The 15,704-nt window shown below is 51.7% G+C and overlaps 1 protein-coding gene across 3 annotated transcripts in view; it reads left to right on the plus strand.

Moving 5' to 3' along the window:
- LOC133359698 (cGMP-dependent protein kinase 1-like) overlaps positions 1–15,704 on the plus strand; it is a 329,349-nt gene that overhangs the window by 232,754 nt on the left and 80,891 nt on the right. Inside the window, exon 1 of one of the 3 annotated variants that reach the window (XM_061578213.1) lies at positions 11,119–11,239. The exons of 1 other annotated variant lie outside the window; for it this stretch is intronic. The gene's annotated coding sequence lies outside the window, so the exon portion shown is untranslated. Of the gene's footprint in view, positions 1–11,118; positions 11,240–15,704 lie in introns of those variants that run through there. One more of the 3 variants, XM_061578216.1, reaches the window with a different exon arrangement.

A 15,704-nucleotide genomic window follows, 5' to 3' on the forward strand; every position in this document is an offset into this window, starting at 1 on the left:
GGTGCAAGGAGCTGGTAACCCCTCCACTTCAATTGAACTACCACTCAACCACGAGAAATATATAGAACAAAGCTTGTGCCAGAAGCCCCGGGGAACAGGTGTCTATGACGTTTCCTGGCCAAACCCCATTTGGCTGAGCAAGGAGTCTGAATCCGTACCTTCGGGGTTCCTCCAAAAACAGCAAAAACCCATTGCGGATGGCCACGTGGAATGTTCGAATGCTCACTGCGGAGGAGAGGATGCCACTCCACTTTTGGGAGCTAGAACGGTACCGGCTGGATCTCTGCGGTATTCCGGAGGTCCGGTGGACTAGCTCCTGCCAACATGAGGGGCGGACAGTCCTTCACTCAGGGCAAGGGACTGCCACACAACAGGGAGTGGCTCTTCTTCTGAACAAAAGAATAAAAGGGGCGTGGGAGCATGGCGGTGAGGTGTGGTAAGGTTAACACGTAGGCTTTCGCAACCAACGTTATCCATAATAGAGATGTTTTGGCTTAGATCGCGTTAATATATAAATGTCATTAAAACCTGCCACCACTCAACACAGCCAACTAGTAAGGGTTGTCACGTAAACAGAACATACCAATTCGTCACAAGTACAGCACAAGAGCGCAGAAGTGTGGTCATCACATCTACGCCTCTATATAAGGAACGAAACCAGTGGACTTCTCCACAGATCTGGCTGTCGCCTGATGAAGCTAGTTGTAATTACTGACAAAACGTCGTACTCAGATTGTAAACATTGTGGCTTGGCTCTCCAACACATCGGTGTGCTGTACTGGTGACGAATTGGCATGTTCTGTTTACGTGACAACCCTTACTAGTTAGCTGTGTTGGGTGGTGGCAGGTTTTAATGACATTTATATATTAACGCAATATAACTTTAAAAAAAACACCTCTATTATGAAGGTGTGGTAAGCTATAAGTCCCAGGATATTGTGGGCTCACCTTCCCATCAAGCAGAGACAAGGAGTGGTGGTTGTGGTTACTTATGCCCCCACCAAAGATGAACATCAGTGGAGGGATGCAGGCAAAGCCGATGAGTCAGATGCCTTCTACGACATCCTGTCTTAGGCGCAAGCTAAAGTGGCCCCTCAGGATAGTGATCCTTTTGGGTGATGATAATTCCATCTTGCTGGCACCTGGTCTGGAATTTTTTGAAGGCATGGCCAGATCAGCTCAATAACAATGGTAGGAGGCTACTCGATTTTTGTGCAGCAGTATGGGCTTGTAATTACCAACACGCTGTTCCGGCATTCGCGCATCCACACAACATAATGGATTCACGCCGAGTCCAAGCAACAACATGTGCTGGACTATATAGTGGCACAACAGCGGATGCAGGCCCATATCCTTGACACCAGGACCTATCGTGGAGCTGCTCTGCCCACTGACTATCAGCTTGTCATCTGTAAGATGCGCCTGCCATTCTTCCACTTCGGTGGTGGGTGTGCATCCAGAACCCCATTCCAACCCACAGTGGCTTGGTCTCAGCTCGCTGATGAAAGTTTTAAGCAAAAAATTCATCATCGCTTGCAGCTGGGGTTGGCATCGTCCCCCACTCCTCCTTATGTCGAGGGTATATGGGCAAGGTTTAGGACTGTGACTCATGCAGCTGCAATGGCTGCTTTGGGTACGCGGTCCAGACCTCCCCAAAAACCCTGGCTGACAGAGGAGGTGTTCAGGATAGTTGAGAAAAAGCGATAGGCCCACTCTAATCGGCTACAGCATCCCACATCAGAGAATGAGGAGTCTTACCGCAGCCTTCGCTCGGAGGTTCGGAGAGCCGTAAGGCGCTGCAAGGATGGGTGGTGGTCGCGGGTTGCTAAGGAGATGGAGTCTGCCTCAGTGGCCCGCGATCACAACTCACTATTTATCTCCATAAAAAGTAACCTGCAGTGCCACACCTGTTACGGTCATTAGGGGAAAAAACGGTGATCCAATCTCAGACCCCCAGGAACAGGTTTGCAGATTTGCTGAGCATTTCTGTGAGGTCCTGGGGGAGGGGAAATCCCTCAGCCAGGAAAACATCATGGCACAAAGTGGGGATAACCCTGCTGAGGCTGCGGTGCCTCAAATATTGGAAGAGGTCATCCCCTGTGAGTGGCTGGCTGAGGTGCCATCTGTTGAAGAAGTACTGAAGGCGATCCGGAGTTTGAGAACAGGAAAGGCACCGGGCAGAGATGATTTCCCAAGTGAAATGCTCAGGGAGGGTGGCGTTTGTGCACAGACTGCCCTATATGACATCATAACAACAGTCTGGACCACTGGACGGGTTCCGCAGGATTGGAAGGATGCCCTGGTGGTCCCCCTCTTTAAGAAGGGGACCGCACAGACTGCAACAACTACAGGGGCATCTCACTCCTCAGTGTGCCGGGAAAGGTCCTGGCAAGGATTATTCAACATTGCCTTGCTAGGCACGCTGAGGAGAGGCTTGCGGAGCCCCAAAGCGGTTTCAGGAAAGGGCGGTCCTGCACAGATGCCATATTTTCTGTCCGTCTGCTACAGCAGAGGTGTAGGGAATTCCAACAAGACCTACATCTCTGCTTTATTGATCTGGTCAAGGCCTATGATACCATTATTAGGCCTGGGCTCTGGGTTGTTCTTCGTGCTTTCGGAGTCCTTGACCCTCTGCTCACAATCATTAAGGACCTTCATGATGGTGAGCGGGCCCGGGTAAAACTATGTGGCCTTGAGTCAGAGCCTTTCCCTGTACACCTTGGGGTGCGACAGAGATGTCCTCTGGCTCCCACATTATTTAACATCTATTTTGACCACGTAGTCCGTGAAGCCTTTAATAGCTGTACCGGGGGAATTTCCATTTGGTACAGATATAATGGGAGGCTGATCGATGCCCGGGTGTGATCAAGGGATGGCTCCCTATTGGTCAACCACGTTATGTATGCCGATGATTTGGTAATTTCTGCTCATTCAGAGGAGGAGTTGGAGACGCTGCTGCTGAGACTGGAGCGTGCCACTAAGAGGTGGCACCTGCCTGGGTATTTTGTACCATCGGACACTCCACCCACCCAACTCCCAATCGGTGATGTGGCAGTAGTGGAGAAATTGGAGTGTTTGCCATACCTGGGCAGTGTGTTTATGACCTGCTCCAGTTTAACAACAGAGGTCTCACTCCGAATCAGTCGTGCAGCAATATCCTTTCATCGGTTGCGTAACGCTGTGTGGAAGCTACCTAGTCTGTCGCTCCGCACGAAGCTTCAAGTCTTCTCGGCCACAGTCATTCCCTCCCTTCTCTACGCTTGCGAAACGTGGATCCCCCTAATAGAGCATCTTCGCCGGTTGGAAACATTTAGGCTGGCCTGCCTACGAACCATCCTGGGTTTAACCAGGCTGGATTGTGTGAGGAGCTCGCAAATCCTTGAAAGATCTGGCAAAGTCCCATCGGTGAGCTCTTCCGGCAGGCAAGGCTGCGTTGGCTGGGTCATGTAGCCCGCATGCCCAGCCACCGCATGCCTAAACAGCTTTTGTTCGGCCGGATCGAGGGGGCTAGACGGGCGCGGCACGGGCTGGAGAAGAGATGGAGTGATGTGGTACAGGAGGACGTGGAGCTGAGTGGACTTGCCGATGACTGGTACCAGCGGTGTCAAGATCGGCCTCAGTGGAGGAGGCTCGTGAAGGACGCTACTGGGCAGTTGGAGGCAGTCGCCCTCCAACAACAACGGAGGGCGGAGGAGCGACGCTCACAACAACGAGCGGAGCGCCGGGTGGCTAAAGCACAGCAAGTTGGCACAGTAGGGGGCACAGGTGGTGCATCAGCCAGTCATCTCGGTCATCTCGGTCAGTCGACCAGTGGCACCTGGGTCTGCCCCGTGACCTCCTGCCAGCGGGCTTTCGACACTTCACGTGGCCTCAAGGTGCACTTGGCCTGGCACAAGCATCGTGGTGACGTCACCGCCACTTAGTGGCGAATGGCGGTTGTTGTTGTTGTTGTTGTGTGTATATGTGTGTGTGTATGTGTGTGTGTGTATCTGTATGTGTATGTATGTTTCTGCGTGTATCTACGTATGTATGTGTCTTTGTGTATTCATGTGTGTATGTATGTGTCTGTGTGTGTGTATCTACGTATGCGTGTATGTGTGTGTGTATGTGTGTGTCTGTGTGTATGTGTGTGTATTTGTCTGTGTGTATGTGTGTGTATGTATGTGTGGGGAGCGGTAGTGTAGCGGTTAGCGCGCTGCGCTATGAACCTGGCGACCCGGGTTCGATTCCTGCTCACGGCTAACACCAGTGACGATTATCTGAACCGGTCCTGGGCCTCCCCTAGGTCGACTCAGCCTTAAATGAGTACCTGGTGCGGTGTGTAAACATCGCCACTAGGGAGACAAAGGCGGTCGGGCGTGGTGCTGGCCACCCACCCCCTCGTGTACCGTTCCGGCCTTCATAGGTGCTCGCTAACAGCACTTGCCCCTACAGTCTGTTCAGGCTATACGGGGGATCTTTGTCTTTGTCTTTGTATGTATGTGTGTGTCTGTGTGTATGTGTGTGTATTTGTCTGTGTGTATGTATGTGTATGTATGTATGTGTGTATCTGCGTGTATGAATGTCTCTCTGTGCGAGCGAGAGAGAAGTGGGGGGTAGAGACATTCCTGCGCGTTCTGTATTTACGCCTCTGTCTCTTTTCCTTCTTTGGACTCTTTCTACAGAGAGGCCACTCTCTCAAATCCATATTAGGGCAATCGCCTCTCTCTCCATTCCTACCACGAGTCTCTCTCTCTCTTCCCCCTCTCTCTATATACAGACTCTCCCCTCTCTAACCTCTCTCCCTCTATATATACAAACTCCCCCCCCCCTCCTCCTCTCTCTCTATATACAAACTCTCTCTCCCTCTCTCCCCTCTCTTTATATAAACTCTCTCTCTACCCCCCCTCTCTCTCTGCCTCTATAACACACTCTCTCTCTTCACCCCCACACACTCTCTCGATATAAAAATCTCTCTCTCCACCCACTCTCTCTCCCTCTCTTTGAAATACACTTTCTCTGCTGCCTCTCTCTAACTCACTCTCTCTCTCTCGCTCTCTCCCTGCCCCTCTCCTCTCTCTATATACAAGCTCTCTTTTTATTTTACGATCAGATGAAACAAGAAGATGCTCGGTGTAGTCGGCACTTTGCTTCGTTCATCATTTAGTTTTTTTAATGCTTTGCTTTATGTAAATCCACCCCCCCCCCCCGTTTAAATGAAAGATTTCACAAAAGATGTCATGCTCTGCTCTCCTTACCCCCCTCTTTCTCTACCCCCTCTCTCTCGCCTCTCTTTAAATCTCTCTCTCCCCCCACTCTCTCTCCCCCCCACTCTCTCTCTCTCTCCAAGCTCCGACTCTCTCTTAACAATAACAACAACATCATAATCACCATCTCATACGCATTCACTCTCCCATGTCCGACTCACTCACTCACTCCAAAGCCAAAGCTCCCCCGTGCAGCCTTGACAGACTATTGGGGCAAGTGCACTGAGGCCCGCAACCATGCCCGGCCGCCTTTGTCTCTCTCTCCTGGCCACCTTTCCTACACACCGTACCGGGTACTCATTTGAGGCTGAGTCGATCTAGGGGAGGCTCAGGACCGGTCTAGATAATCGCTGTTATTGGTGTTGGTGGCCGTGAGCGGGAATCGAACTCGGGTCGCCTCGTTCGATATGCACGTAGCGCTAACCGCTACCACCACCGCTCCTCACAGACAACACAAACCCACACACACAATCATATACACACTCACAAACACCCACACACAGTCATACACGCACACACATACTCACACACACTCACAAACACCCACACACAGTCATACACGCACCCACATACTCACACACACCCACACACACAATCATACACACACTCACAAACACCCACACACAGTCATACACGCACCCACTCGGGTGGCCGGGTTCGTAGTGCAGCGTAGCGCTAACTGCTACCACCACCGCTCAACGACTCACCATCATCATGAGGATGCGGGGTGGGTGGTTGGGTGAAGTGGGCGGGTGTTTGGGTGAGTGGGTGGTTGAGTGGGTAGGTAGATGGATGGGTGAGTAGGTGAGTGAGTGGGTGGTTGAATGAGTAGGTGGATGAGTGGGTGGGTGAGTGGTAGGGTCGGTGGATGGGTGGTTGAATATGGTGGGTGTGTGAGTGAGTGGGTGAGTGGGTGGGTAAGTGAGTGGGTAAGTGAATGGGTGGGTGAGTGAATGGGTGGGTGAGTGATTGGGTGAGTGAGTGGGTGCGTGAGTGAATGGGTGGGTAAGTAGGTGGGTGAGTGGGTGGGTGAGTATGTGGGTGAGTGGGTGAGTAAATGGGTGGGTGAGTAGGTGAGTGAGTGAGTGAGTAGGTGAGTGAGTGGGTGAGTGAATGGGTGGGTGAGTAGGTGAGTGAGTGGGTGGGTGAGTAGGTAGGTGAGTGGGTGACTGAATGGGTGGATGAGTAGGTGAGTGAGTGAGTGGGTGAGTGAGTGGGTGAATGAGTGAGTGGGTGAGTGAGTGAGTGGGTGAGTGAGTGGGGGAGTGAGTAGGTGAGTGAGTGAGTAGGTGAGTGAGTGGGTGAGTGAATGGGTGGGTAAGTAGGTAGGTGAGTGGGTGAGTGAATGGGTGGGTAGGTGAGTGAGTGGGTGAGTGAGTAGGGGAGTGAGTAGGTGAGTGAGTAGGTGAGTGAGTAGGTGAGTGAGTGAGTAGGTGAGTGAGTAGGTGAGTGAGTGGGCGAGTGAGTCGATTCCGACTCGAATGAAGAATCTGCTGCGGTGCGTAGGAAACATCGCCACTGGTGGCGACAAAGGCGGCCACAGTGGCGCCCTTAATAGGAGCTCGCTGACAGCGCTGGCCCTCCGGGCATCGCCTCCGCTGCGGATCGTTGAGCGCGCGAGCGAGGGTGTTAATTGACCCACGTGACTCCACATTGACGAGTCGATCCTAATCACCAGTCCATTAATGGCGTCACTAATTACTGAACCCTGCAGCGCTGAAGGCGAAGCGCCTCTACTCACCACCTCCACCCCCCTCCCCACGTGTTGGCCTACAGATGCCCGCGGCCGTCTTTGTGTCTCTCTCACGCTCCCCAGTGCTGTGATGTGGGGGGGGGGGGGTTATTTTTCTTTTTGTCCAGGGTACTTAGTTTAAGGCTGAGTCGACCTAGGGGGGGCAGGACCGTTTAGACACACACACAGACGCGCGTACACACACACAGACACACATACCCATACACACATACAGACTCACAGACACACATACACACACACAGACACACACACACACACACACATACAGACTCACATACAGACTCACAGACACACACACACATACAGACTCACAGACACACACACGTACAGAGTCACATACACACACATACCCATACACACATATACACACACATACACACACATACACACACACACATACACACACACACATACACACACACATACAGCATCACATACACATAGACACACAGACATACAGACTCACACACATACTTACGTACATACACATACAGACTCACAGACACACAGACACACACATACATACCGATACACTCACACACATTCCCACACATACAGACTCACACACACATACCCATGCACTCACACACAAACCTACACACACTCGCACACAAACCCACACACACCCACACACACACTCGCACACAAACCCACACACAAACCCACACACACTCGCACACAAACCCACACACACACCCACACACACTCGCACACAAACCCACACACAAACCCACACACACTCGCACACAAACCGACACACACACCCACACACACTCGCACACAAACCCACACCCACTCGCACACAAACCCACACACACGCACACACACACTCGCACACAAACCCACACACACTCGCACACAAACCCACACACACCCACACACACTCGCACACAAACCCACACACACACCCACACACACACCCACACACACTCGCACACAAACCCACACACACTCGCACACAAACCCACACACACACCCACACACACTCGCACACAAACCCACACACACACCCACACACACACCCACACACACTCGCACACAAACCCACACACACTCGCACACAAACCCACACACACACCCACACACGCACACACACACACTCGCACACAAACCCACACACAAACCCACACACAAACCCACACACACTCGCACACAAACCCACACACACACCCACACACACTCGCACACAAACCCACACACCCACCCATACAAACTCGCACACAAACCCACACACACACTCACACACACTCGCACACAAACACACACACTCGCACACAAACCCACACACACTCGCACACAAACCCACACACACACCCACACACACTCGCACACAAACCCACACACACACACTCGCACACAAACCCACACACACCCACACGGACGCACACGGACAATAATTCAATCGCCCACCCACTCTGACTGACGCACGCGCTTAGATCTGAACACAAACTGACGACTGGAGCGCACAGGGAAAGCTCCCCCGTGTAGCCTGTAACAGACTGTAGGGGCAAGTGCTGTTAGCGAGCACCTATGAAGGCCGGCACGGCACACGAGGAGGTGGGTGGCTAACACCACGCCCGGCCGCCTTTGTCTCCCCAGTGGCGATGTTTACATCGTACCAGGTACTCATTTAAGGCTGAGTCGACCTAGGGGAGGCCCGGGACCGGTTCCGATAATCGTCACTGGTGTTGGTCACCGTGAGCGGGAATCGAACTCGGGTCGCCAGGTTCGTAGCACAGCGCTAGCCGCTACACTACCACTCCCCACTCAGACACACACAGACTCACACACACTCATACACAACAACCGCCATTCGCCACTAGGTGACGTCACCGCGACGCTTGTGCCAGGCTATGTGCACCTTGAGGCCACGTGAAGTGTCGAACGCCCGCTGGTAGGAGGTCACGGGGCAGACCCAGGTGCCACAGGTCGACTGACTGAGATGACTAGCCGATGCACCACCTGTGCCCCCTACTGTGCCAACTTGCTGTGCTTTAGCTATCCGGCGCTCTGCTCGTTGTTGTGAGCGTCGCTCCCCGCCCTCCGTTGTTGTTGGAGGGCGACTGCCTTCAACTGCCCAGTAGCGTCTTTCACGAGCCTCCTCCACAGAGGCCGATCTTGACACCGCTGGTACCAGTCATCAGCAAGTCCACTCAGCTCCACATCCTCCTGTACCACATCACTCCATCTCTTCTCTAGCCCGTGCCGCGCCCGTTTAGCCCCCTCGATCCGGCTGAACAAAAGCTGTTTAGGCATGCGGTGGCTGGGCATGCGGGCTACATGACCCAGCCAACGCAGCCTTGCCTGCCGGAGGAGCTCACCGATGGGACTTTGTCCAGATTTTTCAAGGATTTATGAGCTCCTCCCACAATCCATCCTGGTTAAACCTAGGATGGATCGTAGGCAGGCCAGCCTAAATGTTTCTAACCAGCGAAGATGCTCCATTAGGGGGGGTCCATGTTTCGCAAGCATAGATAAGGGAAGGAATGACTGTAGCCGAGAAGACCTGAAGCTTCGTGCGGAGCGACAGACCAGGTAGCTTCCATACAGCGTCATGCAACCGATTAAAAGAAAATGCCGCTCGACTGATTCAGAGTGAGACCTCTGCTGTTAAACCGGAGCCGGTCATGAGCACACTGCCCAGGTAAGGGAAACTCTCCACTCTCTCCACAACTTCCCTATCACCAATTGGGAGTTGTGGGGGTGGAGTGTCCGATGGTACAAAATACCCAGGCAGGTGCTTAGCTTTGGTGGAGCTGATGGTAAAGGTCCCACCTCTTTGTGGCACGCTCCAGTCTCAGCAGCAGCGTCTCCAACTCCTCCTCTGAGTGAGCAGCTATTACCAAATCATCGGCATACATAACGTGGTTGACCAATAGGGAGCCATCCCTTGATCGCACCCGGGCATCGATCAGCCCCTCATTGTATCTGTACCAGATGGAAATTCCTCCGGTACAGCTATTGAAGGCTTCAGGAACTTCGTAGTCGAAATAGATGTTAAATAATGTGGGAGCCAGAGGACATCCCGGTCGGACCCCAAGGTGTACAGGGAATGGCTCCGACTCCTGGCAACGTAGTTTTACCCGGGCCCGCTCACCATCATGAAGTTCCTTAATGATCGTGAACAGAGGGTCAAGGACTCCGAAAGCACGAAGGGCAACCTAGAGGCCAGGCCGACTGATGGTGTCATAGGCCTTGACCAGGTCAATGAAACAGAGATGTATGTCTTGTTGGAATTCCCTACACATCTGTTATAGCAGACGGACAGAAAATATGGCATCTGTGCAGGACCACACACTCATACATACACACACACTCATACAGACACACTCATACACAGACACACACACACTCATACAGACAACAACAACCGCCATTCGCCACTAAGTGGCGGTGACGTCACCACGACGCTTGTGCCAGGTCAGATGCACCTTGAGGCCACGTGAAGTGTCGAACGCCCGCTGGCAGGTCACGGGGCAGACCCAAGTGCCACGGGTCGACTGACACACAACCACACACACCCACACTCACACACACACTCATATACACACTCGTACAAAGGTCCCCCGTGTAGCCTCCAACAGGCTGTTGGGGCAAGTGGCTGTTAGTAGCGAGCATCAGCAGCGCCTAAGGTGTAGTAGCTACACGTGTTGTAGCTGCACGTGTAGTAGCTACGAGCCCCACACATTCAAGGGCCCCGCGCTAAATGCTCTCAAGCTATCAATTCCGGTTTCAGTGATTCTGCACTTGCTCTACTACTATAGTACTATACCGCCTTCAACTTTTACGAACGACCGGGTGTTTAAGGTTGGCGATTCGTCATATGATCTGTCTACGTAGCAAATGCAATTATTTTACTATGCAGGTAAAAAAAAATGTGCGTGTTTTTAATATTCACGTTAATTTAGTTATTCAGGGCCCCTTTATAACATTGCTGCAGGCCCTGGCACTTCATCCGACACTGGAAAAAAAGGGTGTTCGTAAATGCAGTGGCGACGCTAACCGCAGCGCCACCGCTCCCCCCACCACATTCTGTCTCTCGCGCGCTCTCTCTCTACTCTCTCCCTCCGTCTCTCTATATCTCCTCCCACACTCTCTCTCTCTCTCTCCTCCCACACACTCTCTCCTTCTCTCTCTCTCACTGAAGCCTCAAATCCTTCCCGCATTCTGAATATCGCTGTGGTGGGTGATGGTGGTGATGATGATGGTGGTGCTGATGGTGATTTCAGTGTCTCTCAACGTGAGTCCGGCTCTCTCGCTCGCTCGCTCTCTGCGTGTACGATTCGTGTCCCTGTCACTCAATGCCTTGAGCCGTAATGAGGTGCCAACTGTTGATCCGCGACTGTAATAGTAGACGTGGTGTGTGTCTGTGTGTCTCTGTGTGTGTGTGTCTCTGTGTGTGTGTCTGTGTGTGTCTCTGTGTCTGTGTGTGTGTCTGTGTGTGTGTCTCTGTGTGTGGTGTCTCTGTGTGTGTGTCTGTGTATGTGTGTGTGTCTCTGTGTGTGTCTCTGTGTGTGTCTGTGTGAATGTCTGTGTGTGTGTCTCTGTGTGTGTCTGTGTGTCTCTGTGTGTGGTGTCTCTGTGTGTGTGTGTCTGTGTGTGTGTCTCTGTGTCTGTGTGTGTGTGTCTCTGTGTGTGTTTCTGTATGTGTCTCTGTGTCTGTGTGTGTGTCTGTGTGTGTGTCTCTGTGTGTGTGTCTCTGTGTGTGATGTCTGTGTGTGTTGTCTGTGTGTGTCTGTGTGTGTGTGTGTCTGTGTGTGTGTCTCTGTGTGTGTCTCTGTGTGTGTCTGTGTGTATGTCTGTGTGTGTGTCTCTGTGTGTGTCTGTGTGTGTCTCTGTGTGTGTGTGTCTGTGTGTGTGTCTGTGTGTGTGTCTCTGTGTGTGTCTCTGTGTGTGATGTCTGTGTGTGTTGTCTGTGTGTGTCTCTGTGTCTGTGTGTGTGTCTGTGTGTGTCTCTGTGTGTGTCTGTGTGAATGTCTGTGTGTGTGTCTCTGTGTGTGGTGTCTGTGTGTGTTGTCTGTGTGTGTGTGTCTCACACACACACTGTGTGTCTGTGTGTGTCTGTGTGTGTCTCTGTGTGTGTGTGTCTGTGCGTGTGTGTGCTTGTGTGTGCGTGTCTGTGTGTGTCTGTGTGTCTCTGTGTCTGTGTGTGTGTCTGTGTGTTTGTCTCCGTGTGTGGTGTCTCTGTGTGTGTGTGTCTGTGTGTGTCTCTGTGTGTGTGTCTGTGCGTGTATGTGCGTGTCTGTGTGTGTCTGTGCGTGTGTGTGCTTGTGTGTGCGTGTATCTGTGGGTGTCTGTGTGTGTGTCTCTGTGTGTGTCTCTGTGTGTGTCTCTGTGTGTCTGTGTGTGTCTGTGTGTCTCTGTGTCTGTGTGTGTGTCTGTGTGTTTGTCTCCGTGTGTGGTGTCTCTGTGTGTGTGTGTCTCTGTGTGGTGTCTATGTGTGTCTCTGTGTGTGTCTGCGTATAATTGTCTAGGTGGTGTGTTTGTGTGTGTGTCTGTGCGTGTGTGTGCTTGTGTGTGCGTATCTGTGCGTGTCTGTGTGTGTCTGTGCGTGTGTGTGCTTGTGTGTGCGTGTGTCTGTGTGTGTCTGCGTATACTTGTCTAGGTGGTGTGTCTGTGTGTGTGTCTGTGCGTGTGTGTGCTTGTGTGTGCTTGTCTGTGTGTGTCTGCGTGTTTGTCTGTGCGTGTGTGTGCTTGTATGTGCGTGTATCTGTGGGTGTCTGTGTGTGTGTCTGTGTGTGTCTGCGTATAATTGTCTAGGTGGTGTGTCTGTGTGTGTCTGTGTGTGTGTCTGTGCGTGTGTGTGCTTGTGTGTGCGTGTCTGTGTGTGTATCTGTGGGTCTCTGTGCGTGTGTCTCTGTGTGTGTGTCACTGTGTGTGGTGTCTCTGTGTGTGTGTCTGTGTGTTTGTGTGTGTGTCTCTGTGTGTGTATCTGTGTGTGTCTGTGTGTGTCTGTGTGTGTGTCTGTGTGTGTATCTGTGGGTGTGTCTGTGTAGGTGTATGTGTGTGTGTCTGTGTGTGTGTATGTGTGTGTGTGTCTTTGTGTCTTTGTGTGTGTGTCTCTGTGTGTGGTGTATATGTGTGTGTGTCTGTGTGTGTGTATGTGTGTGTGTCTCTGTGTGTGTGTCTCTGTGTGTGTGTTTAGGTGTGTGCCTCTGTGTGTGTGTCTCTGTGTGTGGTGTCTGTATGTGTGTCTGTGTGTGTGTATGTTTGTGTTGTGTGTCTGTGTGTCTGTGTGTGTGTCTCTGTGTGTGTCTGTGTGTGTCTGCGTATAATTGTCTAGGTGGTGTGTGTGTGTGTCTGTGCATGTGTGTGTGCGCGTGCGTGCTAGCGTACGTGCGTGCGTGTGTGCGTGTGTGTGTGTGTCTGTGTGTCTCTGTGTGTGTGACTCTGTGTGTGTGTCTCCGTGTGTGTGTCTCTGTGTGAGTGTCTCTGTGTATGTGTCTCTGTGTGTGGTGTCTCTGTGTGTGTGTCTGCGTATAAATGTCTAGGTGGTGTGTGTGTGTCTCTGTGTGTGTGTCTCTGTGTGTGTGTATGTGTGTGTGTATATATATATCTGTGTGTGTGTCTGTGAGTATCTGTGTGTCTGTCTCTGTGTGTGTGTCTCTGTGTGTGTGTCAATGTGTGTCTGTGTCTACCTATATCTGTCTATCTACGTGGTGTGTATATGTATATATCTCTTAATGTGATACGTGTGTGTGGGGAGCAGTAGTGTAGTGGTTAGCGCTACGCTGCTCCACAAAACCGGTGACCCGGGTTCGATTTCCGCTCACGGCCAACACCACCAGTGACGATTCTCTGAATCAAGCGTGGGCCTCCCCTCGGTCGACTCAGCCTCAAATGAGTGCCTGGTGCGGTGTCTAGTAAACATCGCCACGAGGGAGACAAAGGTGGCCGGGCGTGGTTCTAGCCACCCACTCCCTCGTGTGCTGTGCCGGCCTTAATGGGTGCTCGCTAACAGCTCTTGGCCAGACAGTCTGTGTGTGTAGTGGTAGGTGTGTGTGTAGTGGTAGGTGTGTGTAGTGGTAGGTATGTAGTAGTAGGTGTGTGTGTAGTGGTAGGGGTGTGTGTAGTGGTAGGGGTGTGTGTAGTGGTAGGTGTGTGTGTAGTGGTATGTGTGTATAGTGGTAGGTGTGTGTAGTGGTAGGTGTGTGTGTGTAGTGGTAGGTGTGTGTGTAGTGGTAGGTGTGTGTAGTGGTAGGTGTGTAGTGGTAGGTGTGTAGTGGTAGGTGTGTGTGCAGTTGTAGGTGTGTAGTTTTAGGTGTGTGTGGAGTGGTAGGTGTGTGTATAGTGATAGGTGTATGTAGTGGTGTGTGTGTGTAGTGGTGTGTATAGTGGTAGGTGTGTGTGTAGTGGTAGTTGTGTATAGTGGTAGATGTGTGTGTAGTGGTAGGTGTGTGTAGTGGTAGGTGTGTGTATAGTGGTAGGTCTGTGTATAGTGGTAGGTGTGTGTGTAGTGGTAGGTGTGTGTAGGTGTGTGTGTCGTGGTAGGTGTATAGTGGCAGGTGTGTAGTGGTAGGTGGGTCTGTAGTGGTAGGTGTGTGTATAGTGGTAGGTGTGTGTAGGTGTGTGTGTAGTGTTGTGTGAAGTGGTAGGTGTGTGTGTAGTGGTGTGTGTAGTGGTAAGTGTGTAGTGGTAGGTGTGTGTGTAGTAGTAGGTGTGTGTGTGTAGTGGTAGGTGTGTGTGTAGTGTAGTGTAGTGGTAGGTGTGTGTGTGTAGTGGTAGGTGTGTGTAGTGGTATGTGTGTATAGTGGTAGGTGTATGTAGTGGTAGGTGTGTGTAGTGGTAGGTGTGTGTAGTGGTAGGTGTGTGTAGGTGTGTGTGTGTAGTGGTAGGTGTGTGTGTAGTGGTGTTTGTAGTGGTAGGTGTGTAGTGGTAGGTGTGTGTATAGTGGTAGGTGTGTGTAGGTGTGTGTGTAGTGTTGTGTGAAGTGGTAGGTGTGTGTGTAGTGGTGTGTGTAGTGGTAGGTGTGTAGTGGTAGGTGTGTGTGTAGTGGTAGGTGTGTGTAGTGGTAGGTGTGTGTGTAGTGTAGTGGTAGGTGTGTGTGTGTAGTGGTAGGTGTGTGTAGTGGTATGTGTGTATAGTGGTAGGTGTATGTAGTGGTAGGTGTGTGTAGTGGTAGGTGTGTGTAGTGGTAGGTGTGTGTAGGTGTGTGTGTAGTGGTGTGTGTAGTGGTAGGTGTGTAGTGGTAGGTGTGTGTGTAGTGGTAGGTGTGTGTGTAGTGGTAGGGGTGTGTGTAATGTAGTGGTAGGTGTGTGTGTAGTGGTAGGTGTGTGTAGTGGTAGGTGTGTGTAGTGGTAGGTGTGTGTAGTGGTGTGTGTAGTGGTAGGTGTGTAGTGGTAGGTGTGTGTGTAGTTGTAGGTGTGTGTGTGTAGTGGTAGGTGTGTGTGTAGTGTAGTGGTAGGTGTGTGTGTGTAGTGGTAGGTGTGTGTAGTGGTATGTGTGTATAGTGGTAGGTGTATGTAGTGGTAGGTGTGTGTAGTGGTAGGGGTGTGTGTAGTGTAGTGGTAGGTGTGTGTGTAGTGGTAGGTGTGTGTAGTGGTAGGTGTGTGTAGTGGTAGGTGTGTGTGTAGTGGTAGGTGTGTGTAGGTGTGTGTAGTGGTAGGTGTGTGTATAGTGGTAGGTGTGTGTAGTGGTAGGTGTGTGTATAGTGGTAGGTGTGTGTGAGTAGTGGTAGGTGTGTGTAGGTGTGTGTGTAGTGGTAG

Source organism: Lethenteron reissneri, chromosome 65 (genome assembly GCF_015708825.2).
Source record: "Lethenteron reissneri isolate LAM-NWPU_2019-01 chromosome 65, ASM1570882v1, whole genome shotgun sequence".
In the NCBI taxonomy this organism is placed as follows: domain Eukaryota; kingdom Metazoa; phylum Chordata; class Hyperoartia; order Petromyzontiformes; family Petromyzontidae; genus Lethenteron; species Lethenteron reissneri.